This window comes from Amblyraja radiata, chromosome 22 (assembly GCF_010909765.2).
Source record: "Amblyraja radiata isolate CabotCenter1 chromosome 22, sAmbRad1.1.pri, whole genome shotgun sequence".
In the NCBI taxonomy this organism is placed as follows: domain Eukaryota; kingdom Metazoa; phylum Chordata; class Chondrichthyes; order Rajiformes; family Rajidae; genus Amblyraja; species Amblyraja radiata.
In genome coordinates, this window is record NC_045977.1 from 3,217,252 (window position 1) to 3,229,645 (window position 12,394).

The 12,394-nt window shown below is 44.3% G+C and overlaps 1 long non-coding RNA gene across 1 annotated transcript; it reads right to left on the minus strand.

Annotated features, from left to right (window-relative positions):
- Positions 1-252: 252 nt before the first annotated feature.
- Positions 253-2,490, minus strand: LOC116985509. The gene is made up of 2 exons (XR_004415292.1): positions 1,554-2,490; positions 253-416 (listed from the first exon to the last, which is right to left on the minus strand). It is a non-coding gene; the product is annotated as an uncharacterized LOC116985509 (long non-coding RNA).
- Positions 2,491-12,394: the final 9,904 nt, after the last annotated feature.

Genomic DNA, 12,394 nt, shown 5'->3' on the forward strand with positions numbered 1-12,394 from the left:
TGATTATTTCTTTTGGAAAAAAACCCGAATAGAATAGTTCGGTGGTTATCAGAAAACAAGGGAAACATGGTTGACAAAATTAACCGGACACGCCAACCAAAGGCCGCCTGGCCACAACAAACAACATTGATTTTGTTTTAACTGTCTGTACTCTGTTCAAATGTAAAGTCTCTACTGCATTTCTGCACTATTGCAGATTAACCCACTGACTGCTATTTTGGACGTTTTATGATTCCTGGAAAGTTATTTAAAAAAAACAAGCTCTAACAAGTGACCTGGGCTAACATGTCTAAAATGGTCAGAATCCACAAAAATAACTTTTACGTCAATCGCTTTGAAGATGTTCGGGCTCTTTAGAATGCGGACGATGACCAACTTCCGTCTTGACAAGATTCTGCTTTTGATCAAGTCTTAGCCTAAAAACAATCGAGTAGAATATAAAGTAAAAAAATATGCCATAAGTTAACGCTACCAATGTGCAAATGTAATATAAATTGCACGCATCTATATTAACCAAGCTGTAGACGATGAAACTGTGGACAGCGTGGAAGTGCATTTAATGCTTCCCAAAAAGTCTATATTCTGCAATTACACTACAGTACTACTTGCCAATTGGGGGGCCGTTATTGTTGTTTCCTTTGTGAATTTTAACTACAATGTGAATTGATCGGAAACGAAAGGAGATTTTTCGCTCCAAACCTTCTTGGTGCAGTTTTTAAAAAAAATCCGAGAACAGAACTTCAAATAAAATAAGAACTCTATTTGCCAGATGTTTGCTATTATCTTACGCCATTAGTGAGTGCTACAGATGCGCTAAATAAGTCGATAAAAAATAAAGATTATATTGCATAAGGTTGCAGACATTTTATCGCACGAAAGGATCAGCATTCGAAATTTCCTTCGTATTGCGAGGAAATTACACCAGTTGTTCGCTCTCTGATGCAGGCTGCTTTGGTTTAAATTTCTGCTGCCAGGTTTGAACGTGAAATAAGTATCTGAAACGATTTAAATCCAGGTCGCTGGTCAGAAAATGTGTGCTGCAGAACCGGGCAGTAATGGCAGAGTTAATGCAGCCATTTTTAAATGGGACAACTTAACAGGATTTAAGAAGCAAAACATATGTGAACACTTTCATAAATTATTCCCGTGAACTTTGGATGACCATCCGAAGAAAAACGTATGCATCCCCAATAAATATTAAAGATACAATTGCTGGGATTGTGTTTCATTTAAATCTGTTTATGTTAGGCGCGCTTTAACGCGTTTTCGATAACATACTCTGAGAGAACTTCTAAGATAATATCAGTTGTGACTTACAGGGCAATGTTATATATTTGCAGCTGCTTTAAGCAACTGTGTAGGGGAAACAGTTCGGCCGATTCTGTCCTCAAAATTAAAAACGTAATGATCTGAAGAAAGATACGGCTATTTTTCCACATTTATCTCCGAGGTTTACGCATCAATTTCCCCAACCCCCGTCTCAATTAATTATTACAGTTTAACATGCACAATGCGCTGCGTTAATAAATAACAATTTGATGAGATTATTAAACCTGGAGCTTTTGAGCCTCCCTGATTATGCCATGTGCTCTTTTGTTCTGCTTTGCACAGAAGCGCTGCAATTGAGACGACCACTGCTTTCGGGCTGACTCAGCTGAGAAAGACCGCTGGTGTGTGCAAGACTCCATCGATGACCACTCCTCTGCTGGCTTCTCTCCTTGCATTTGAACAGTCCCGCTTTTTTTTTTTAAATTCACCCCTCGCCGTCACTTTTCCCAACCTGCGTGGCGCCCGGTTTTATTTCTTAATTTAAAGAGTTCCACTGTCCCTTCTTGCGCTCCTCGTCTCTCTTTTCTCAAAGAGTTTGCAGTCGTTGGGGCCATCCCTGGCGGATCGCTGCCATCCCACGTTGTCCTCGATCCATTTTTTCCACTTCATATTATCCTGCAAATTGTCCTGCAAATCCTCCTTTAATCCCAGACTCGTTTCTCATTCTTTAAACTTTGTTCATAGATGATCTCCGCCGTCTTTTTGGTATAAATGTTGAGTTGGGGGGGAGGGGAGGGGAGGGGAGGGAGGGTGTGGGGAGGGGCGATCTACTGTGATCGCCACACTTCAGCAGAATGCATGTTGCAGAGTTATGGCCAACACGTGGAATTTCCATGTTGAGGCGAAACCTGGTGTCCTGGGACCCCTGAAAAATAATTCAATCCCTTTGCAATAAAAAAAACGCAGCCATCTCACACACGCCGCGGAACGGCAGCGACTCTCAGACACAGATGAAACAGAGAGGAGGGGGTTAAAAGTATGCAGCGGAGACTCCCCTTGCTGCACGGTTCCGATTTCAGAAAGCTCCGCTGACATAGGGAATCCCCCCCGCACCCTCCCTCCCTCCCCGCCTGTGTGTTGCAAACTCTAGTCCAGCCCCAGACTCTGGCCGCTGGCTTTTATTACCCGGCGCTGCAGAGAAGCGGGAGAGGCAACACTAAACCTGGAGGAGAGGGGTGGGCGGGTGGGGGGTGAAAGGCGCTGTAACTCAGAGGAGAGCCTCGGACGAGAGGGGAAAGAGAGGAGGGTAGAGGGGGGGGGGGGGGGGGGGAAGGAGAGGTGGGGGTGGGGGGGGGGGGGGGGGGGGGGGAGGAGAAGGAGAGGTGGGGGGGTGGCGAGGGAGAGAGAGGGGAGCGGTGGTAGAGAGAGAGGGGGGGAGGACGAGAGGAGGAGATGAAAGGCGCCTGTAACTCAGAGGGAACCTCGGACGGGAGAGAGAGAGGAGGGAGAGGGAGTAGGAGTAGATGGAGAGAGATAGAGGGAGGAGGGGAGAGATAAGTGAAGAGCCATTGAATGGGGACTGATTGCCGCGCTCGTTGCCGACTCCCAGCAGCGCTAATCTCCTCGCCCTGGCCGGGTCTGCCATTCACCCGGAGAACCGGCATCATCGGGCCCGGCCGGCCAATCGCAACGGAGCCAATTCATTTTAATCAGATCGGATTCTCATGGTAAAACCCCTGTGACAGCGGCTCAACGTATTCAATTGCAATTTACAGGCTCTCTCCCTCCAGCCCTTGTGCTATTAACTCTTCGCTTCCCTTATTTCGGTTTCCAGTCACCATGTGTTGAGCTAGCAATTGCAAAATGATTCGGATATGACAGTAGTGTTTGACCTGCCCATTCGACACTAATCGGCGGGTTGGACCTTAAAGCTTTGGCGCTTCTTAATGATTCGTGGCTATTATTCAGTATGATAAAAAAAAAAAATATTGGGGAAGAATAGCATCTGGTTAAAGGCTGCATTATGCAGTTTCCTCTGCAAATCAAACGGTGACAAAACAATTACCATTAATATTAATGATATTTTGTGCAGAACATTGGGCTTCAATTCACATTTGTTATTGAATCCAATTGAATGAGGGTCGGGTAAAGCAAATGCTGGAAACCAGAAATGAAATTTCAAGAATACAACATTGCATAGCAAGTTTAGTTTAGTTTAGTTTTGTTATTGTCACATGTACTGAGGGTGGGGACAAAGAAAAAGAAGATTACCGTTTAACGCCATTAGTGCATTAGTGATCCACGAGTGAGAGAGAGTCTAGGACCAGAGGGCACAGCCTCAGAATGAAAGGACGTACCTTTAGAATGGAAAGGAAGATTAATTTCTTTAGCCAGAGGATGGTGAATCTGGAATTCATTGTCACTGGAGGCTGTGGAGGTCAAGACATTGGGTATTTTTAAAGTGGAGATTATAGCTTCTTCATCAGTAAGGACATCAAAGGTTATGGGGAGAAGGCAGGAGAATGGGGTTGAGAGGGAAAGGTAGATCAGCCATGATCGAATGGCAGAGTAGACTCGATAAGGGGCTAATTCTGCTCCTAAGGCTTATGGTCTTTTGTTGTGACAAATATCTCAATAAGTGTGTAAATAATACAGCATAAAAGGATTGGCATTTTTTAATGTAATGCAAGCCTAGCACTGGGGCAATTGCATGGTTAAACAACGAGAAGGTGCAATGAGCAACCTGTTTGAGCCTTGGGATGAAGCTACCTCCCTGGATTTAGAGCAAGTGAGATGAGGGAATGGCGAAATATATTTCCAAGTCAGGATGTATTAGACTTGAAGCGTAACCTTCAGGCAATGGTGCTCCCTACCTCCAGTCTGAAAAGGACAACTTCTTGAGATTCTGACAGAGGGTATTCGACACAAAAAATTCATTCTGTTTCTCTTTCCACATTTATTGCCTGTCCTGCTGAGTGTTTCCAGTATTTTCTGTGTTTGCCAATGAAAACGGAACTTTTGGCACAAATGTTTCAGTTGCTGACATGTAACTTGAACATCTGTCGTTATCTAACTTGGAGAGAAGGGTACTTCCATTGAGCCAAAGTACATGCCTTGACTAGGATATCCAAACAAGAAATACTGGAAATACTTCGCAAGTCAGGTAGCATCTGTAGAGAAAGAAACAAAATTAATATTTCCACCTGATGAGCTTTTATCGGAATCCCAATTGTGTTAAGGGACGACAGATGGCACAATGGGCTAAGTGTTCGGCTGGCAACCGGAAGGTAGCTGGTTCGAATCCCGCTTGGAGTGCATACTGTCGTTGTGTCCTTGGGCAAGACACTTCACCCACCTTTGCCTGTGTGTGTCCTTGGGCAAGACACTTCACCCACCTTTGCCTGTCTGTATGGAAGTAATTGTGTGAAGCACTTTGGGGTCAATGCAAGTTGACTAAAAATGTGCTATATAAATAAAGACATTATTATTATTATTTATTATTAACTGGTATTGATGTGCGTGTAAAAAACAAAGTGCTGGAGGAACTCGGCAACTCAGGCAGAATCTGTGGGGGGAAATGGACAGATGATGTTTTGGGTTGGGACACTTCTTCAGACTGTGTTTCTGTTTATTCTGGTGAAGGAAGAAATGCAGTCACGCACATTCCCCTTAACAGAGGAGAGAACTCATCCAGATCCTTACAGCTCAGGTAACTCTCATGCATTTCTGTCCCCTGAGCACCAGTGATGGATTTAATATTCAACTAATCACCTTGATAGCTAAATGTATTTCTGTTGGAAGATTTCAGAAAGTAAATAGAGGCTACAAATACAGGCTTACATTACATTATATAAATGCCAATAATTTAATGCTGTATTAATTATACTCTTTATAAAATATTTAAAAATTGAATTTATTGTTTAATACAATTGTGTTAACTATAAACTATTAAATAGGTGTAACTCAGTGGATCAGGCAGCATCTCTGGAGAACATGGATAGGCGATGCTTCAGGTCGGGACCCTTCTTCAGATCGGTTGTGCCTACCATTCTTGTGTCTAGGAGGTTTTTTTTCTCTGTGTAGAAAAGTTTCAGAGTTTCTAGTGTGGATAGGACCCGTTGGTCAGTGTGGGCAAGTTGGGCTGAAGGGCCTGTTTCCACGCTGTAAGACTCTATGACTCTATGAGTAAGCCTGTCAGTTCACGCCAGTGGAGGGCCAGCTTTTTACCAGAGCTGAAAGCCCACTCAGAACCAGGATTACAGTCACCTGAAAACATTTCACATAGAACCCCTTATATCCAGCAGATGGAGTGGCTTTCAACGATTAAGCCTGAGCTGGCTGTGAGTCCAAATTCCAAGGATGAATAGCCACTGTTAATTCACTGTGCCACCACCTAGTCAGCTTTAGTTTAAAGATACAGGTATTAGGTAACACTAACCATGTATATCCTCATGTGGTTTGACAGGACAGTAAAATATGGATTGTTCAACAACAGAAACGAGCTAATTATAAGCAATGGATCCAATTAATTTTTGTCAGGCGGCAATTTCTGAGTTTGTAACGTGTCGGACTTACCTGGATTTTGTCAGTCCTGACTTTAATTTAACACAGGGCTCATTCGAACGAGAATGGAATTGTTATTGTCATTGCATAATAATGGTAATGAAAAGAGATATCCTCCGTATTGATGCAACAATAAGAAGACTGACAAACATATTTGTAAACTACAGGCATTCTGTGCTTCCAATTTAGTTTGCTTTATGTCTGAAGCATATTTGTCTGAACAGTTACATGTTCAAGTGTCCGTGGAGGATGGTAATTGTGTTTTCACTTATGTAGTCAACAATATCCTGTAATACAGCCTGACATACCGTATGCTCTGCATGGTTTACCATGAGTCCTTTTGCAGCCTGTATAATCAGCATTTTGATTTTAAAGATGAAGATAAATGCTAAAGTATAATCCCATAATTAAAGGTACCTGTTAGGTACTGAAATCAAAGTTTAAATTCAGTCTTATTTCCCCTTCACGATATATTTGGCAATAATCCTTATTTAGCAGAGTTTATTACTTGTTTGTAAATGATAAATAAAAGCCCACATTTGTACAATCGAATACTGCTATTTATGTAATTAAATCATAATTAGGTTATTTGGGCTCATTCTTTCTCCAGTTGGAAGAAGTTATTCCAAAGAATCCCTTTGAAATGTATTAGGAATCTATAGTCCAAGACCCATAATCAGGGCTGTCAAAAATTCTTGGAAGGGAAAGAATACTCAAGACAGGCAAAGAAGGTTTTGTTTAATGGTACAAAATGCTGGAGAATCAACGGGTGCAGTCATCTACGGAGCGAGGAATAGGCAACTTACATGATGAAACCCTTCTTTGGTTCGGCCATCCGTACGTCCTATTTCCTTCGCTCCACAGATGCTGCTGCACCCGCTGAGTTTCGCCAGCACTTTTGTCTACCTTCGATTTTCCAGCATCTGTAGTTCCTTCTTCAACGTTTTGTTTAATGGGATAGGTTTCAACAAGCAGGTTAAAACAGGAAGTAGACAAAAAATGCTGGAGAAACTCAGCAGGTTAGGCAGCATCTATGCAGAGAAGATATAGGCGACTTTTCGGGTCGAGACCCTTCATCAAACACGGACAGGTTAGCACGCAACAAAAGCTTTTAATTCTACCTCGGTACACGTGACAATAAACTGGACCAAATAAGCATCGTAAGAGAGAATGAAACCAGAAATTTTTTGGAAAGGAAGTCCAGAGCTTTAGCCCATTCCAGGAACTCAAGAATAAAATGGTATGATGACTATATAATATAGTGCCAATGGGATGCTGCATCGTTAGTTTGGCATCTTTCAGTTGAGCCATTAAGTCAAAGCCCATTCTGCCATCTCTGGAGGACATTAAAAAAATAAACCCCATTTAAGTAAGTAAGTATTAAGAAGGAACTGCAGATGCTGGAAAATCGAAGGTACACAAACATGCTGGAAACTCAGCGGGTGCAGCAGCATCTATGGAGCGAAGGAAATAGCAACGTTTCGGGCCGAACCCGAAGTCTGAGAAAGGGTTCGGGCCCGAAACGTTGACTATTTCCTTCGCTCCATAGATCTGCAGCACCCGCTGCATTTCTCCAGTATTTTTGTGTAAGTAAGTAAGTTTATTGCCAAGTATCACATAATACAAGGAATTGCCTTGGAGCTCCGCCCACAAAGTAACAACATGACATACAGTGACAGTTACGAATGACTCAGAAAACACTAAACATTAATAATAATAACATTAATATAAACACCATTCATCAAGCATGTGACCCAACAAAATAGCAGATCAAAGGGAGGCTACAGATTTTGGGCTGTTGAGTAGAGCAACTACTCGTGGATAAAAACTGTTTTTATGTCTGGCTGTGGCAGCTTTGACAGTCAGGAGTCGCCTTCCAGTGGGATGCGATTCAAAGAGTTTGTGGCCAGGTGAGGGGTCAGAGATGATCTTGCCCGCTCGCTTCCTGGCCCTTGCAGGTACAGTTCCTAATGTAGCGAAGGTTGCAGCCAACAACCTTCTCTGCTGATCGGACGATACGCTGCAGCCTCCAGATGTCATGCTTGGTGGCTGAGCCAAACCAGACCATGGTGGAGAAGGTGAGAACAGACTCTACGATGGCCGTGTAGTAATTGGACCATCATTGCCTGTGGCAGATTGTGCTTTCCTCAGCTGCAGCAGTAAGTACATCCTCTGTGTGCCTTTTTGACTGTGGAGTCGATGGTAGCCCCCCACTTAGGGTCCTTGGAGATGATGGTTCCAGGAACTTAAATGACTCACAGATGTGACTGTGTGTTGATGGTGAGTGGTGTGAGGGAGGGAGAGCTCTCCTAAAGTCTACAATCAATTCCACTGTCTTAAGAATATTGATCTCTAGGTTGTTGCTACGGCACCAGGTCGCCAGCTGTGACACTTCCTGTCTGTAGGCAGATTCCTCCACATCCTGGGTCAGTCCAATCAGGGTTGTGTCGTCCGCAAACTTGAGAAGCTTGACAGAGGTGTCTGTGGAGGTGCAGTCGTTGGTGTAGAGAGAGTAGAGGAGAGGAGAGAGTACGCAGCTTTGCGGTGCTCCTATGCTGAGTGTTTGCGCATCCGAGATGTGCTTTCCAGCCTCACATGCTGCTTCCTGTCTGTCAGGAAGCTGGTGATCCACGACTGAGGGGTTCAGGCACAGTCAACTCGGGAAGTTTGGAGTGTAGTAGCTCTGGCACAATGGTGGTGTTGAATACAGAGCTAAAATCAACAAACAGGATCCTCGCATAGGTCCCCTGGCGGTCCAGGTGCTGTAGGATGAAGTGCAGACCCAGGTTGACTGCATATCCACATATCTATTTGCCTGATATGCAAACTGCAGAGGTCCAGCAGGAGTTGTGATATTTTTCAGCTTGGACAAGCACAAGCCTTTCGAGTGTCTTCATGACTACAGAGGTCAGTGCGACAGGCCTGTAGTCATTATGACAAGTAATCCTTGCCTTTTGGGTGCAGGGACAATAGTGGAGACTTTGAAGCAGCAGGCAGGGACAGTACATGTTTGCAAGGACTGGTTAAAATTTTGACACAGAGCTAAAAAGTAGAGGGGTAACATTGTCAGATCTGGAGATATCCAGCCTTTTTTCTCCTCTGAAAAGCCTCTCCACCTCCTCTATTTTTATTGTTGATGATGGGAGTTATGTTGTGTAGCTCGGAGGGTTGGAGTGATTCAGTGTAAAGTGGTGATTGGAGGGGGGTGGGTGTAGAAGGGCCCAGTCTTTGCAGAATAAGGTCAGGCTGTGAGTGGGTGTGAAGTGTTGGTTGAGGTGGGAAATGGTCAGTCTTTTCATACTGGAGTCTTGCCTTAAGTAGGTGTGGAAGTGGTGAATGGAAGGAGAGGGTGCAGGGTCCATTCTTTGTAGGACTGGGTCTGGCTGTGTTGGTTGGGAGGGGGGAGGGGGTACCAGGGTTATGTTTTTGATTTTCAAACCTGCAGTAAAATCATTCAGGTCGTTGGTCAGCTGATGATTGTCCAGAGAGCGGGGGGCTTCCTCTTGCAGCTGTTGTTTCTTGCAAGCCTTCCAAACTGAAGAAGAGTCACTAGCTGGGAACTTGCTCCCTCAACTTCTCAGAGTACCTTCCCTTGGCAGCTCTGATTCCTCTTCTCAGTTTGTACTTGGCCTGTCTGTAGAGGTCTGCATCCCCACTCCTGAGGCCTCCTCCTTTAGACCGTCGGAGCTATCTGAGTTTTGCAGTAAACCAGGGCTTGTTGTTGTTGAACCATGTCCGGTCCCAGATGGAATGCAACTGTCCTCACAAAAGCTGACATATGATGATACAGTGTCTGTATACTCATCGAGGCTTGTGGTTGCTTCCCTGAACACATTTCAATCCGTGCAGTCAAAGCAGGATTGTAGGTTCTCGATGCCCTCGCTTGTCCACCTTTTCATTGTTCTGATCCACAGGCTTAGCAGCTTTTAGCTTCTGCCGGTAGGTTGGAAATAAGGTGAACTACAATGATCAGAGAGACCCAGACCTGCCCGGGGAACAGAGCGATATGCGTTCTTGATTGACGTGTAACAGTGATCGAGTGTTCTCTCCCCCTCTGGTGGGGCAGGTAACATGAAGTCTGTACTTTGGAAGGTCATCGGCTGAAGTTAGCTTGTTAAGTCCCCCAAAACAATGACCATGGAGTCCGGGAAGTCACTCTCTACCCTCATTACTGGTCAGCGAGTTGCGTTTGCGCCTCACGTACGCAGGCTTGGGGGGGAATGTAAACTCCAGCGAGAATAAAGGAGTTAAATTCCCTCGGTGAGTAAAAAGGGTTTGCAGTTTATAAAGAGGGATTCTAGGTTGGGAGAGCAGAAGTTTGACAGTACCGTGATGTCGCTGCACCAGTCCTGGTTGGTATAGAAGCATATTCCACCGCCTCTTGATTTCCCCGCTGCCCTCCACTTCGCGATCCGCTCTGTGAAGTTGGAAGCCAGCCAGTTTGCAGCGCGCTGTCTGGAGTCGACTCACAAAGCCAGGTCTCGGTGAAACACAGGGCAGCGACTCGAGAGAAGTCCTTGTTTGTCCGATGCAGGAGTTGCAGTTCGTCCACTTTGTTCTTGAGAAAATGTACGTTTGCCAGGAATATGCTCGGGAACGGTGTGCATGATCCTCGTCGCTGGAGTCCGGTGAGTGCTCTAGAGTGCTTCCCCACGGGTCCTCCTCCGTCTCAAGACCTTGAACGCAGCCACAGCCCCGGCGACGAGCTTGTCCAAATAATCCAGTGACTGAGAGAAATCCGGAACGATGTTTGGAGGTACCGTATGTCCGATGTTTATGAGTACCTCTCTCATGAATGTAATCTTTGTAGGGTTTTCACAGACGACACAAACGAACAAACACATACAAAACAGCAAGGAGCAGTACACTGTGGCCGCCATCATCAGCACCAGCAGCAGCAAGCAGCAGCAGCTACACTGCAAAATGCTTTAACATCAGGATGTTATAACAGATGATGCATAGCTGTTTGCTTGCTAGACAACGACACAACTGGAATGGTGGGGAGAGAAAATGGGGTTATTCAAAGGCCAGAGGTGGAACTCATATTTACAATTGCACAATGGTCAGAATCCACAGAAAATGCTTGGCGAAAATAAAATGACTTGGGTAAGTGAAGCAGGCATGTGAATAGATTTTAAATGTAGGTCTGGATCATAAGGAATTGCTGGGAGCAGAAATCATGGAGTGAGTTGAAAATGGAAAAAATGTCAAGCATTCTGACCAAACAGTTCCAACCTGATGCAGGTTTTGGCTGAAACAGGACTTTGAAGCTCCAGAACCCATCATCTGCCTGGATCATAGTATTAGTTAGAAAGGAGAGGTTGGAGTATTGTTCTCTGGACCATCAGAGGCTAAGGGATGATCTCACAGAAACATATCAAATTATGAGAGGCACAGAGAGGGGAGACAATCGGATTATTTTCCCAGCATAGAAATGTCATTGACTGAATGCATTGCTTTCAAGTTGGAGGGGCAAAGTATGAAATAAATGAGCAGGCAAGTTTTTTTGTACACAGAGAGTGATAGGTGCCGGGAATATGCTAGCAAGGTGGAGGTGGATGCAGATATGAGTGCATTAAAAGGATTTGAGTTGGGTATAGTGAAAGTGAGGGAAATGGATTGATATGGATCATGTGCAGTCAGATGGGTTTGGTTTAATTTGGCACCATGTTCATCATGCCAAGGGCCTGTTCCTATGCTGTACTGTTCTAGGTTCACTTGTTGCCACAATCCTCCCATCTCAGTTAAGCCCCTGTCCCCTTTCCTGAGTTACTCATGATTCTCCCGAGTTTTCCCCTTGCTTCAATCTCGGAGAATGTCCATTGCGAGTCGGTAGATGCGTAGGTATTTCGTAGCGGCTCGTTTATGCCAGCCGTAGGTACGCGGGGCACAGGTAAGTCTGGAACGTTTTTTCAGCATGTCACAATAAAAAATATAGCCCCGAGTACCTCGGCTGGCTATTACCGTAATTCTCCGAGTTTGAAATCAAGGGGAAACTCGGAGAATTTTGTGGTAACTCAGGAAAGTGGGACAGGGGCTTCAGCAGTCAGCAAAACAAGTCAGAAGAGACACAAAAAGCTGAAGTTTACTCAGCGGGACAGGCAGCATCTGTGGAGAGAAGAATGGATGACGTTTCAGGTTGAGACCCTCTTCAGTTCAAGTAAGAAAGCAGGATTCTGCCAAAGGTTCCAGAAATATTACCTGATTTTCATTTTATCTCAACTCAGCCTATTACCTTTTGTGTTCCATCCTGAAAAATTGGTTCCATTAATCATTCCATTCTGAAGGCAAATTCAGTTCCTAAAGTAAATGAAATGTATGCAAAGCAGTTTATATTCACTTCAGGATTTCCCATTAAAATATTAAATGCTACATATTTAAAGTATGGTGCCCATGACCAAGATAATTATATTGGTAATACAAATCCAAAGTTAAAGCAGACTTTTTAAATAGAAATTAAAGATCATTTTATCAAAATACAATGTTCTCTATCCAAAATCCACAGTTTAGATTATCATATAACAATAGCTATGGTTGAATGTTATCAATGTCTTTGGCAGAT